Genomic DNA, 15,579 nt, shown 5'->3' on the forward strand with positions numbered 1-15,579 from the left:
ATCAGATCCCACAAACGGGTGAGCATCCATTTTCATTTTGTCTTCTGCACTGCGAGTCGTCATGGAGCCAGAATTGGCATCTGAGACTTACAGTGATCCCACTGTTGCCTCATCTTTGATCTTTTCTTTTGCAGAACAAATCTGCATATTTCCTTCGATGAAGGAAAGATGACGAGCAATAAAGATATTGACACAAACAGGCAAGTTTTCATGTTTGAAAAGGCCATGTTTTATGTTTTTGAACTCAGCTTCAACAGTGGCTGAACTTGCTGTGATGCTGGTGCTTTGGAAGAGAGGGACCATTATTCCTGTCCAGAGTGGCAAGTAACTTGCGAGTCTTATTATATGGGGAATAATCTCAGGGAGAAAGTGAATATTATCTCTGTCCCCGTTTGCTGCAGCAGGTGACCTGCTCTCCTCACATATTTCTGTTACCCACTGTCATAGGTCAGTCTGGATCTCATCAACTGAATCCAATCTCTCACTTTCCTCTGTCTGTTCATCTTGAATGATGATGGAGTCTTGAGGAATTTGGGCTTTCAGGTATTTCTTGCACCTTTCTGAAGGAAGGGTGGCTCCTTCATTACCTTCTGCCTCACTGAGGGCCAAAACAGTGATAGCACGTAGGAGCTGTTTTGCATCGTCCAAGTATTGTGACTGAAGAAGTTTTGCTAATGAACTGACAAAGAAATCTTTAACATGATGTGTTTTCATCTTCAGGCAGTCGCACTGGCATATCATCTTGATGCAGCGCGCAACATCAACCCTGATAAAACAATGGGGGACTTTGGCAGACTGGGTTCCAAGGACATGAAAGTATTCATTAAGGTAGGACTTCAGATCAGGATGAGCAGGGAAATCCTTGACCAGAGCTCCCAGAGTAAAGTCACTACCAGCTTCCTTTGGCACAGGTGCACATGCACAAATCCATTCTGTCAACCAGTTTGTGATGGCATTAAAATCCTGTTTCTCTGATAGCATTTGCACCACTGGGACACTGAGGCAATTGTTTTCTGTCAGAATGCCTTGATAAAGGAAGATATGGCCATTTGGTGTCAGCAGTTTTCTCACAACTGAACCGGTTGCATCAAAACACACAGTTGGGGGAGATTTTTTTGACAATGTCTTGTAAACACGCATCTGAGTTTGACTCCAGTAATGACAGAAAACCTCTCCAGTCCAATATCTCGGATGCTACCACTGTGAGGAACACTATATTTTAATAATTGCAGAGATGCAATGGGGTCCAAGTCCATTCTCTCTTGTTTGGCTTTTCGCAGAGTGGCCAAATTTGGAAAGTGGCTTGGCTCAGGATCTCCAACATCCATCAAATCTACTGCCTGCGCTGACCTCCATACAGCTGGTTCCATTCTGCCCTCACACAACTCTTTAGTGATCTGTTCACACAGGTTTTCAGACATGAACCGCTTGGAGTGGCAAGTGTGCAGGGAGAGATCTGTATTTCTCATGAAACACTGGAGTTCAATTGGACTGTTAATTGCTGTCTGTCTGTCACATGACATTTCTAACCAGCCATGACACTCCTTACAGCACAAAAGTAGACCACTTTGGTCCATTTTCAAGCAGTCTGGGATGTTGACCTTTGAATGACCTATAAAATAAAGTGTAATATCTCAAAAATCAAAGCAGCACAAACGATAATTTTACCTGCACAAACGAAGTACTAACTGCTCCGCCTATTTGCCTTTACTTTTCAAGTGGGTGGGGGGCCAGCTTCACTCTGGCAGCTATCAGTAATACTCTTCTCTAGACCTTGTTTGTATTTTCACCTGTTTTTTTTAAGTCTCCTTGTGAATGTTTCCCACTTTAACATTTACACATTTCATCCCCTCCTTATCTGACAGCACCTCTTGGCATACTGCTTCCCCCACGGGTCCTTTATTTTATGAAAATAATCATTTATTTCAATTTATTCAAATAAATACCACTTCACCTTAAAAGTCTTTTTAATTGTGTATTTTTTTTCATAACAGTTTTTTTCCCAGTTACCAGATATTAGTATGGTGACTGTTAGAGTGGATTCTTAAATGTTTGTCATTTTTATGCTTGCCATCCATTTCTACATTGTTTAACTGTGAGGCTGAAGTGTTTTATCACAGGGAACATCCTTGTGGAGGTCTGTTTGATGTTTGGTAGAGCTTCCTGCCCTTTGTATGGTTTCACTGTGTTACCTATGGTAAACCATACATTGGGTGTGGGGGAGACTACCCTCTTTATGACCAAGGATGTTCCCCCTGCTTTTAGGTTTTATGACCCTTTGATCAGCAGGAACACACACACACACACACACACACACTCTTGTGTATACATTTACATACAGTGCCTTGTCTTTGTAACCAAATGGGGTTGCAAGGGGAGGTGTTTTGTAAACTATTGTTTGAAGTTTGTCAATAAAAGGCAGCGAGAGGAGGCCATCATGGGGTTTCATTGTCGTGCTGGACATAGATGTGGCCTCCCTTGCGCAAGTAATCGATCGAACGCTGTTGCCTTGTTTTCTTTCATGATGAATAAGTCTCTAGAACTAGCGGGGTTTGTGGGAACAGACCCAACAGTGACTTCAAAGAGACTTGACTGAAGAACAATGTGCATCATTTTCTGAATTCTTAGTCAAAATCCTTGCTGTGTTTGGGCTTACATAGGCCTGCTGCAAGGACCTAAACGCAGGACTCGGAACATGGAGGAATGAACTGAAAGAGGCAGCTTTACTGTGCTGAAAAACTCGCCAAACGCCAAAATGCAGTGAACAGAACATATAAACTGGGAAATGAGAAAAAAAAATGAGACCTACGAAACTAAAGACTAAAAAAAACTAACAAATTACACTTTAACCAGGAGCACGGAGGAATTACACACCTGTGTGAGGGTACGACGCAACAACAACTGTCTGGGAAGACAGAGGACTAAAATTCACAAGGGAGAAATCAGGGAGTGGGAGACACAGCTGGACCTAATCAGGCAGACGAGACGGGGGACAGAAGCTGAACACAGAACACGACTATCAAAATAAAACAGGAAGCACATGGCAGGGACAGAGACACGGACTCGACACCGAACAAAGGAACAAGGAACCAAACCCTAGGAACTAGAACTCAGAAAATACTAAGGAGCTAGGAATACTTGAGACAGAAACCAAAACTAAAAGACTAGCAATGACACATCATGAAATCTAGGATAAATAACACAAATCAGATAAAGACCTTGAACTTAAATTTGCCAATGAATTGGTATCAGAGCCTCTCACCCTAGCCTAGCAACTAAATTAAATGATTTCTTCCAAAGTACCATTAATGAAACTGCACAATTGTTTTATAATTCACATCACTCTCAACAAAATACCGGGGGAATACCGACCCCAAAATGGATGTATCTTCTCAAGACTCAAAGTTCAATATTCAAAAAAATTACAGAAAATGAAATAGAAAATATATCTCTAAATTAAAAAGTTCTAAAGCAAGGGATGAGTTTTTTAAGCATTGTAAATCTTGTATTTTGGCCCCTATCTTTTCAAAGATAGCGGAAAAGTGGGTTGCGAATTCTATCAATGAGCATCTTAATGATTCCAACCCGGGTTTGCACACTATGCAATTCGGATTTCACACTCTTCATTCAACTGAAACGGCTGTCTATGTTTTTGTTCAGATGGTGAAGTCTTATTTAGACAAGAGTCGTTATGTTGCGGCTGTTTCTGTTGATTTTAAGCGTGCGTTTGACTGTGAATCATCCTAAGTTCTTGTCTAGACTGTCAACATTTAACTTTAGTAATCACACCGTTAAAATGGATAGTCTTATTTATTAGATAGAAAACAATGCGTGCAAATAAAGAATAGTAAGTCACCCCATCTTCACTGTACAAAAGGTGTACCTCAGGGTTCAATTCTAGGCCCCCTGTTATTTTCACTCTATGTAAATGACTTGCCCAATGTGTGCAAAAATGTGGACGCGATCGCGTATGCTGATGATACGGTAATTTTTCCACAAGCCAAAACTGCTGATGATGCAGTATGGCGTTATTTTTGTGCCACTATTCTGAGCGCACGTAAAAAAGGTTTGCAGGTGCAAGTGTTGTATTTTGAGGAGAAATTTATTTTGAGCGAAGAAAAGATGAATTTGAGTGAACAAAATTCATTGCTGCGTGCAAAAAATGTATTTCCGTGTTTGCTATTATCCATACACACACACACACAATAGCAGCCCCTCTCGCTCAGTTTTTGCATTTGCGCTCGCTCGCAATGTGTTGCTCGCGCTCTCAACATTTCTGCCCGTGCGCGTTCAACTCTTTCTGTACACTTTTATATTTGTGCCACAAAACCAGCCAATCACAGACTTGGATGCAAAAAAAATCTGATTGGCTGTTCTGGTCTCCAATCAGCTCGAAATGACGAAATGCAATATCCCAGAATGCATTTCGTCCAAAACTCAAACGAGGCAGTGGCGGAGGATGAAATATTACTCTTTCTGGGTCACAAAATAAACTTTTAAGATATTTTCATGCGAGAATGGTGCTGTGTAAACTTCTGATATCTGCTCGATTCATCAAGACATCACATATTTGTATAACTGCTCTAATGTTTCGCTCTAACGCGCACGGGCAGAAATGTTGAGAGCGCGAGCAACACATTGCGAGCGAGCACAAATGCAAAAACTGAGCGAGAGGGGCTGCTATTGTGTGTGTGTGTGTATGGATAATAGCAAACACGGAAATACATTTTTTGCACGCAGCAATGAATTTTGTTCACTCAAATTCAGCTTTTCTTCGCTCAAAATAAATTTCTCCTCAAAATACAACACTTGCACCTGCAAACTTTTTTTACGTGCGCTCAATTTTTTTTTACGTGTGCTCAGAATAGTGGCACAAAAATAACGCCATAATGCAGCCCATCAGCTTTCATTGGAATTACATGATTTACAAAAATGGCTGAATGACTCATGCCTGTGCCTTAATTTTTTTAAAACGTATCATTGTGTTTTAATAAACCTAAAACAACCGTGGCTGCATAAAAGTTTGATTGGGTGCACAAGAACTAATTAATGTTGAGGAATTTAAGTATTTTTTGAGTGCTACTAGAATTGAAATTATCCTTTAAAAAACACGTTAAAAAGTAGCGAAAACTGTAAATGTTAATATATGGAACTTTAGACATATTCGCACATCATTAACAGACACAGCAGCGATTACATTCCTGCACTCTATGATACTGGCTCATACTCGATACTGTACTACACAAGTTGGTCTTATACGAGTTGGGCCAATTTAAGTATGCTACAAAAGAGCATTGAAAATATTAGACAAGAAACCTTTGTCATACCACCATTGTCAAATTTTAGATAAATACAAGTTTTTAAATTGTATCAATTTCAAATTATTTAAATGTGCCTGTCTAATCTACAAGGTTATACATGGTGGGGCGCCTCCACCAATGAATGATCTTATTAGTCAAAAGTCTAGCAGTGTTGCTGGGTCTCGACTGACTCGAGCCACTGTGAGAGGTAATTATGAACTGGCATTTAGACGGACCACCTTTTCACAGAATGCTCTGTCATATCAGAGAGTGAGCTCCTGGAATAGTCTTCCACTGTCAGTGACAAGGAAAGGACAAGCCTCCCTATTTTTAGGAGTCATTTAAAAGGGTGGCTGTGATCATGTTTAATTAATCATGGTTATATATTGCACGTGAAATAGAGTTTTAGCATTACAAAAAGGGACACAGTTATTAGTGTAATGGGTCAGTGCAATATCAGGACAGTCAGGGTATGTGCAATATAACTGATGTGTTTCCATTATTGTTTTCTATATTGTCCTATGTTGTCCACTCTTGTTGTCATTGTTTGTTCTAATATAATGTGATCACTGTTTTTGTCCTTGTCTCTATATACATGGTCTGTAAATGATCTCTGTATGTTTTTACTAATTTGTGTGTAACACCAACCTGCCAGAGGGTCTGCAGATGGAAATGAGCCAAAAGCTATTGTTATGGTCTGGGTGAGTCTGAAGCACCTGTGTTCCTGGTATCTTCACCCCTGGGCGGGGCCGCTTCGTTTCCACCGACCAGCTGCACCTGTGAGCAATGAGGCTGCAGAGATATAAGAGCAGCACAGCAATCCCCCATTGCCAGATTGTCCGTGAATCTGCATTAGTGAAGGTTATTGCAGTAGTTGAATGTTGCCATTGTTTTAGTGGAATTAATTCTGTGCTCTTTGCTCACAGTCAAACCTCCAGATGACTCGTAATCCAGGTTGCCTTTATCTCACTGTGTTTGACCGCTGGGTTACTTGCAGCTCCACTAGATATGCTCACCTGCCCAGCACACTGAGGAACATGGACCGTGCACTAAGATCTCTCTTTGTTCCCCCAGACCGTCTCCCCCTCTGTTTCGCCCCCGCCTGTAGAGAGTAAGGCTACTTACATGAGTATGTTTGAAAATGGAGATTTTCAGGGTTGTTTTTTTTTTTTTGTTGGTGGTTTGTTTTGTTTCGGGGGTTTTTTTTTTTTTTGGTTTTTTTTTTGTATAAACTCCCGTCCACACGTGCAGTTTTGAATAAAATAAAATCTCCGTCCACATGAAAACACTAACAATGAAAGACTAAACAGGGTTTTGTGCCCTCACAACCTGAAGTGCTTCTGAAAAGGCAGATAATTTCGTTATCTGCCTTTTCAGTGTTTCAAATGTTAATGACTAAAGACAGTATTTTGGTTCGTCTACACTAGTGATGGTAAATTTGATTCTTTTTACTGAATCGAGTTTTAATGAGTCACTCACCAAAGTGAATCGGGTTTTTTGAGTCATTTGATTCACTGAGTCAGTTGACCAGAGAGTGCAAAAAATGTACATTTTCACTCAAACTTAATTTCTTTTCTCTTTTCATGTAAATCCTACTGCTAAGATGAGTGATTCTAAAAGAAAACAACTATTTTATAAAGCAAAAAAGAGCAAAAAAAATTCTAAAGGGAACATTTATCTTGTTTATTTTTATTTTATTAGTATTTTCCTTAAATGTGTCAAGTATATATTTTCTCATCTAAATGTCCACTGAGCCGTGAGCCAGGGGGCGGTAATGCGCCTTAACATTGGTTGCCAACCAAGAAGAAGAAGCTGTGAGCCCGGAGGGAGGGGGTGAGTGAGTGAGTGATTCGTTCGCTCTATGATTCAGCACAGGAGGGAGGGGGTTAGCGAGTCCTGAGTGACTCGCTGGCTCTACGATTCAGCACAGGAGGGAGGGGGTGAGCGAGTCCTGAGTGACTCGCTGGCTCTACGATTCAGCACAGGAGGGAGGGGGTGAGCGAGTCCTGAGTGACTCGCTGGCTCTACGATTCAGCACAGGAGGGAGGGGGTTAGCGAGTCCTGAGTGACTCGCTGGCTCTACGATTCAGCACAGGAGGGAGGGGGTTAGCGAGTCCTGAGTGACTCGCTGGCTCTACGATTCAGCACAGGAAAGGAGGGAGTGAGTAGCTCAAATGTGCTGTTAGCATGTTAGCAGAGCGATGCTACTGTGAACCGAGGAGCTATTGTCTTGATGTGAGCTTCTACTCAGGGTTTTTTCTTCCAGTTCAGAGCAGAAATGTTTTTGTTAAGATACTGGATGTTGTGTTTTTCTCCACAATTTTAATTATAAGCTAGATATATTGCTGCTAACAGCAACAGGGATGAGTCAGTGAGTCAGTTGGGCTTGTGAATCATGATTCATGAGTCAGTAAAGTGATTCTCGAGTATTGAACGATTCGTTCATGATTCACGCATCACTAGTCTACACTGACAACTTAAGAATGAACAAAATACATACAGCATACATTTATTTATTTATTTATTTATTTATTTTTTTTATTTTTATTTTTTAAAGTGAATTTATTCAAAACCGACATCGGGATTTGGGTTGTGAGAGTGTCTGTGTTGAATGTAGAAGTCACGTAAGAAGTTCACTCTGATGCCTCTTTCTAAGGCTACGTACACGGGTATTTTTGAAAATGGACATTTTCCGTTTTCGTTTTAAAAAATAATCCCGTCCACACGTAAACGCAAAAATGAAGGAAAACGCTGCTAGGAACATGCCAAAGCAACGGGTGGCGATATATTCCTAACCGTGTAGAAATGTTGGCCAATCAGAAGTCTAGAAGACTCGGCGAGAAATAGTAAACAAAGATGGCGCATAGCAGCAGAACTGAGTCCTATGTGTGGAGGGACAGTAACTGTGTGTGTATATGTAAGCATTTAAACACTGCAGAGAGTACAATTAACAGTATTTTGTCTAAGTCCCCCATTGTAGAAATTCATTTCACCGAAACAATAGCGTCAAAAAACGCGCACACCTTTGACGCTGCGTTTTTCGAAAATATCCACCCTGGCAGGCGTTTTTAAAAATCTCCGTTTTCAGTGACCGAAAACACCGTTTACGTGTGGACGAAAGGTGCAAACGCATAGAAAAATCTCCGTTTTCAAAAATACCCGGGTACGTGTGGACGTAGCCTAAATAGAGTGACAGTAACTGTGTTTGTATATGTAAGCATGTAAAACTGCAGATGGTCAGATTAACAGCAACAGTATTTTGTCTAAAGCCCGCCATTGTAGAAATTTATCTAATTTCAACAATAACATGGCGCACAGAGTGACGTCAAAAATGGCGCACACCTTGTGATGTTGCGTGAGTAAATCTCCCTTTTCCTCGTCCACACCTAAACGCAAAAAACTGAGTTTTCGAAAATCTCCACACTGGCAGGGAAAAAAGTGTTTTCAGTGACCCCAAAATGCTGTTTACATGTGGACGAAAGGCCCAAACGCATAGAAAAAAATGCGTTTTGAAAGATACCCGTGTACGTGTGTAGCCTGAGACTGTTTACCAATGTGACTTTTTCTGGGAATGTAACCCACCTCTTTGTGTCCTTATTTCAGTGACTTTGAGTTTCATGCTCCCGTCCCTTTCTCTTCCACCCCAGTTCCTGGGTTCCTGCTCTGGATGTTACCCAGTGTTGGGTCCCCCCCCCCCATCTCCATGACAGCCACGTCTCCCTCGTGTACTCCCTCACTGACCATTTAATGTGTAATACTGATTGTGTGACCCACGTAGTGCTTCTCCCAAGAGGACAGCATCATGATATTTGTCTTGAGTGTTTTGTGTTATCCTTGTGTAACATTCAGAGGTCGTAGGAAATCTGAGCTTACCTCTCATTCATAGTTTGTCTAAGGGACATTCATAGTTGTTGGCTGTTTCTGCCTCAGCTTTTTCGTAGCACGACGTGTTGATAATTGATCAGAGATGATAGTTGAGCTATTGTTTGAAGTCTGGAATGATCTGAAAGCCTCCAGTCTATATTTAAGTTGTCATCCTGAGTTCACACCAAATCAAGTAATCACACCAAAGCATCGTTTTTATTTGCATTTTTCTCCTGTCTGTTCTGTGACGTACTGTAAATAAAGTTTTGAACTCCTTCCTTCATGTCACGTGCGTCCGAGTGGTGTCCGCACTTGAGTCCTTTTCCCTGCCGGCAGTGACAGCTATGATCTGGCATATTTACATTTGTTAAAATGTTCATTAATATGTATTATCCCTCTTTTAAATTAAATAATTTTAAAAAAAGGGTCACCGACCCAGATCCGTGACAACTGTAGCTCATCTAGCTGTAATGTTCAGATTTGTTATACTGGCGTGCTCTTACACCACTACAACCTCGTCTTTCTGTGGGGAAATGGTCAAACAACTGTTTAAGAACCTTTGAGATTGCATGCCTCAGCAGAAGGAAAACTTAAAACTGAATCAGGTACACACAAAGGCAAAGATCTCATTTCAAAACAGAAGTCCTTTTATTGTAAAAGAAAATTTAATAACGTGATTTACACGTTTGTTGACATTTGTAAGGAATTGTTCTTACAACGTGTGTCTTGAGAGTGACTGACTAAATTCAGTCACAGTTGGAATTTGGTATTGGACTGGTAATCATCAATATTGGCTTGTCCTGTACATTTAAAAAAAAAAAAAAACATAAATGCATCTTCATGTTGGTATTTATGGTTTACATACAAATCAAACTGCCGGGAATTGACTTTCAGCCCCTACCTGCAGGTAAAAGCATTTGGTAAAAGTTACAGGCGCCTGTGGTATCAGTTATAACGGCACAACAACGCATGCACCAGCTAGGAGACGCAAAGATGGCGTAAAGCTGCAATGCCCCACAGCTCAACACAGGCACTAACATAACCCAGTTATGACACACAGGACACCCAGGGGGTTTTTTTCGTGGCTGTCTTAGGAACCCTTATCCGTACTTGTCCTTCGTCCTCTTTTGAATTGTCTTCCTGTGTGGGTAATGTGGTTCTGGCACCACCAGCACCCTCATCCTGAGGGAGGGTCACCATCTGTTTGTGGTACAAATATGAATATAAATATGTTTGTAAGTAAGTAAAATTTATTTATATAGCACTTTTTAAAACAGGAAGTTATTTCAAAGTGCTTCACATGGGAATAAAAACATATCAATTGAAACCATAAAACACTATAAAGAGGGTATAATAGCATATCCAATAAAACAGTTTACTACACATGAATATTACCTAAATGCCTGTCTAAACAGACGTGTTTTGAGCTGTTTTTTAAAAGTAGCTGCAGAGTTGATGGTGCGTAGCGGGGGAGTTAAACTGTTCCACAATATTGGAAGGTTTGAAAAGCACGATCCCCCTTTGTTTTCAAATGGCTCCGTGGAATGGTTAGAAGACCACTATCAGTGGATCTAAGGATCCGGTTTGGAGAGTAGGGTTGGAGAAGCTCAGTGATATAAGTGGGGGCTCACCTTGTAGGGACATGAATGTAAAAGTGAGGATTTTAAACTGATATCTATACCCAACTGGAAGCCAGTGCAAGTATTTTAACACAGGGTGATATGGGAGAATTTATGACTGTGGGATAAAAGCCTTGCTGCGGCATTTTGGACCATTTGGAGGCGATTTAGGAAAGCCTTAGACAGACAAGAAAAGAGCGCGTTACTGTAATCTAAACGAGAGGAGATGAAGGCATGGACGAGCATCTCTAGTTCGCCTGTGGATACAATAGTCCTGAGTTTGGCGATGTTTCTTAGATGAAAAAAGCAGGAGCGGGTCACAGACTTCATATGAGCATCAGACGACAGAGACTGATCAAAAATGATCCCAAGATTCCGAGCGGTAGCTTTTATTGAGGATGAGAAAGGACCCAGACGTTGACTAATTTGGGGCTTGATGCTCTCTGGGGCAAAAATCAAACACTGAATTGATCTGCAAGAAATTGTTTGTCATCCAACCATTAATCTCTTTAAGACAGTCCATTAGAGTGGATAATTTGTCTAATTCCCAGGGTTTAAAGGAGATGTATAATTGGATATCATCTGCATACAGATGGTAGGAAATAATTTTGAAGCTGCTAATGATATGGCCTAAAGGAAGGATATATATAATGAGAATAATAGGGGGCTTGTGGGACTCCCTATGACAATTTAGCTACAACTGGGCGAAGGTTTCCCACCAAAACTAAGAATGTTCTATCTGCCAGAAATGAGCTGAGCATTTCAGAACAGATCCAGATATCCCTACCATATGATTTAAGCGGTGGATTAAGACCTGATGATCAACGGTATTGAAGGCTGAGCTAAGGTCCAATAGGACAAGGACTGAGCAATCACCTCTGTCCACGGCCATCAAAAGGTAATGTGTGACTTTGAGGAGAGCAGTTTCTGTGGAGTGTGACTTTCTAAATCCTGACTGAAGGTTATCAAGAATGTTATGTTTCTCCAGTGCCTCCTTTACTTGAGACCAAATTACTTTTTCTAATATTTTAGAAATGAAAGGAAGTTTTGAGATGGGTCTGTAGTATGACTGAAGATCCAGGTTCAGCTTTTTCAGCAGAGGTTGAATAACACCCTGTTTAAAGCACCTGGGGACAGAGCCAGACAGCAGGGAACAGTTTATCAGTGTGACCACAGAGGGCCCAATGGTGTCAAAAACTTTGCAAAATAAAGAAGTAGGTAGGACATCAACTGGACTCATTGAGGGTTTCATTTGGGTCACTATTTCTGACAGATTTTCTAAAGAAACTGGGTGAAAGGATTCCATAATTACGGGGTGTGAAAGATCATGGTTGAAGGGGCTATCTTAGTTTTACGGCAAATTCGCCTAAAGCTGTGAATAGCTTCTGTGAGCCAGGGCAGGGATTTAGTAGTGCTGCCGTTTGTTCATGTTGGACTAAAAGATTATATATGAAAGGAGTGCAACCAATCAAAACTCTCACCTGTAGGATTCGGGGCACACATACCTTGTTATTCAGACACTGGAAGAGCCATCTTTCTAAAAGTTCCTCTGGTCCTGATGACGCCTGCTCTTCCTTGTCAGATCCTTGATTGTCTTTGTCCTGCATAGATTCTCTGTCCTCTCTCCTTTTCACTTTCTTTGCTGCATATGTTGAAAATGCATTCGTTGTCAGTGCTCGGCTCACTAAGTGTACAGATAAATGTATAACATAAGCAGGTCTGACTTTATCTTGTTTAAATAACCTTGGTAAACCCTTTTGGCTGTGATGGCATCACAGCACATAAATGTTGCCACTGTGTCGTTAAGTTTTACGTCCCAACTGTTGCTTGGCCGGGAAGAATAATTAATGTTTTATAAAGAAACCACATGAATAAATTCCATGACACTTCAACCTACTTCATATTACATCAAAAAAATTAAAGGTTTTCTTACATAAGTGCTACAGGAGAAATGTAGCATGTTGAATGTGGGCGCAGTCCCCATATTCATCTTCTCCCAGGCTGCCTTGAAATTTCAGGTAGCTTATGATGAACACCTCCACTGGAACTGTGGGGAAAAAAGTAGATGCCTCCGAACTGCCTTCAATATTTTCTCTAATAACATTGTAACACTGCAACCAGGCATGCTCGTTCTTATAGAGGGACAGCTGCTTGGCCATGGTACTTTTGAGTCTTGTGCTGTTCAACCTAATAAATCAAAAGACATGTTCATTCTCTCTGATCAGCTGACTAAACAATGTATATGCCTCTTAGGTAACTGTAACTCTTATAGTTTTCGTACTTACGGATGATGTGGGCACCATGCTTAGTTTTTTTTTCTGCCGTTTCAGCCCCCTCTGATTCACTGATAACACAGCTCCCCCATTCCAAGGCTTTCCCTCTATAAACTACCACTGTGCAAACTTCATTTTCTCTCTATCTCATTGTACATCTAAATATTTTATTCTATTCCTCAGTAGTCATGTTGATGACCACACCCTTTCGGTGGCCAGTTATGGAAATGATGTATCCACCCAACAGTCCAAAAAACAATTTTACTTTTGATCCGCTCTGGGGTTGCTTCTCGAGTTTATCTGTAAAAGCAGAAATAGAACACTGTATGCATTACTATGTCATGCCAATACATATAGTGCATTTACATGTGCAGTTCTTTTGTGCAGATTATAGAGGGACTTTATAAGCACCATGTCTCAAGGACCACACAAGCACCACAAAGCACCAAAGACATTTTCCAGAATAACCATACACACAAACCCAGTTTTCAGTTCCAAGTCCCTGTAATGTGTCATGAGACCTGGGGTTAAAGTCCCACCCCCTGGTCACCTCTACATCAGAAGTTCAAAGGTCTTAAAATCAAACAAATGTGATAAAAAATATTCAAAGTGCTAAAACAGAGCTTTTCTCTATTTCCACTAATGCAAACGTGTTGATCATTTCAAAAAAGATGTCATGAACTGGCTGTGTGAAGGCAGATGAGGACCCAAACGCAAAACTCACGGAGACAAAAAGTTGAACTCAAAGTCACTGCTTTATTGCAGGCTTCACAAAGAAACAGAACTAAACTGGGAATGCTAACTGAAGACCGAGGGAACACAGGAAGGCACACAGGTTCGGGGAGGAGACATTGACGACGCGACACTGAACTGAGGGAGACATGCACATAAATACACAGAGGGTTAACGAGGGAAGTGGGAGCATGGGAGAATGCTGGGCCAACATGGCCCAGGATCATGACAAAAGAAGTTGAATAAAATAAAAAAATAAAAAATAAATGGTAATTAACTCTGTTAATTACCATTTATTTCATACAAGCCACAGATGTTAGTTATTATAAAATATAAATCTTAAAAAAATTACATTAAATACAAATTTTGTTCTGTCGTTCATCAATAAACATCAATAAAGCAGCCTGCTGCACAACTAAGTCAATTTGAGCAACAACTCAGCAATTTCACTAAGCTGCAGAACCACATCTGCATAAACAGTTATCCTAGTGGATCTAACACTCTCCTTTATGCTTTTGTGCAGATAAACCTCTGTTTCTTACCAAATCTTTTATGTTCTGAACTGTTCTTCCTGCCAACACTGGTTCCTCTGCCAGTTTCCAATGACTGCATTCATTTCTGGTGGCCAGTTTCCCTTTGTTTATGTGGTCATTAAAATGCTTCATCACTGCAGCAACCTCAGCCTTGGACCACCTTTTTTATGGGAGCTCTTCTTGAATCACGGTCTTGAGCAGCATTTTTATCTGGAAGATATATAAAGCAGAAAATTGTTGGAAAATCCAGCAACTGATCTCCTCAGTTAAAAACATTTGTTGTTTGTTGTTAAAAGAAGGGATGCTACCCTCTCCCAACTTCTGAGGTGTGTTGCTACCATCAATATCAAAATGAGCTAAAGTTCGCTTTAAATATTACATTGTCTCATTTTAGACATTTGATACATTTTCAGTGTTCTAGTGTGATAAAAGATAAGTTGAATAAAAGTTTCGTGATGCATGCTCAATCATTAAGCTAAGTTCATCCCAAAAGGTTGATTCTGTTCATCTGGACGTAGCGTTTCGTGACGAAACGTTCCTCCCACTGAAAACAATATGTCCAGATGAACAGAATCAACCTTTTGGGATTTACTTACCTTAATGATTGAGCATGCATCATGTGAGCACCATAGTATGTCTTGAAATAGTCAGGAGACAGGCCTCACCCTGCCCTAAAAATGTTTGTCCGCTGTCCTTAACCTTGAGCTTCTGAAAATAATGGACTACATTTAACGGCTGCAATGTGGTGATTCTGTTAAATCCCTTGAATTAAAGCTGAAAGTCTACACTTTCAATCACATATGGATTGATTGATTTTAAAATCCATTGTGGTGGTGTAGGTGGTGTACAGAGACAGAAATACAACAAAATTACAAAGAACGTGTCCATCAGCTTAGGGAACCAACTGTGCCTCATTTTATTGATTCTGTCTTATTCTATTTTAAATTTATATTTTAAAACACATAAGGGTTCTTAGACTTGAACTAACCTTACCTTCAGAGGGAGCGACAGTTTCACTTGCTGTAGGCATCCATAGTAGCACTTCATTTGCTGGTTACACATTTTGATTAAGTTTTAATATTCGCAACAAACACATTTTATCCACAGAAACCAAAATAGTCATAACTTACCACAATCTCCAGTGTCTTGGACCTGCTCTGCGTTTGTGGACTCAGCGATTGCATGCACAGACTCACTGGTACCACATGCCGACATTGCGAGTTCTGTACCATCATCATCGGATTCACTCCCACTCTCC

The sequence above is a fragment of the Pelmatolapia mariae genome, linkage group LG12 (genome assembly GCF_036321145.2).
Source record: "Pelmatolapia mariae isolate MD_Pm_ZW linkage group LG12, Pm_UMD_F_2, whole genome shotgun sequence".
NCBI lineage: Eukaryota > Metazoa > Chordata > Actinopteri > Cichliformes > Cichlidae > Pelmatolapia > Pelmatolapia mariae.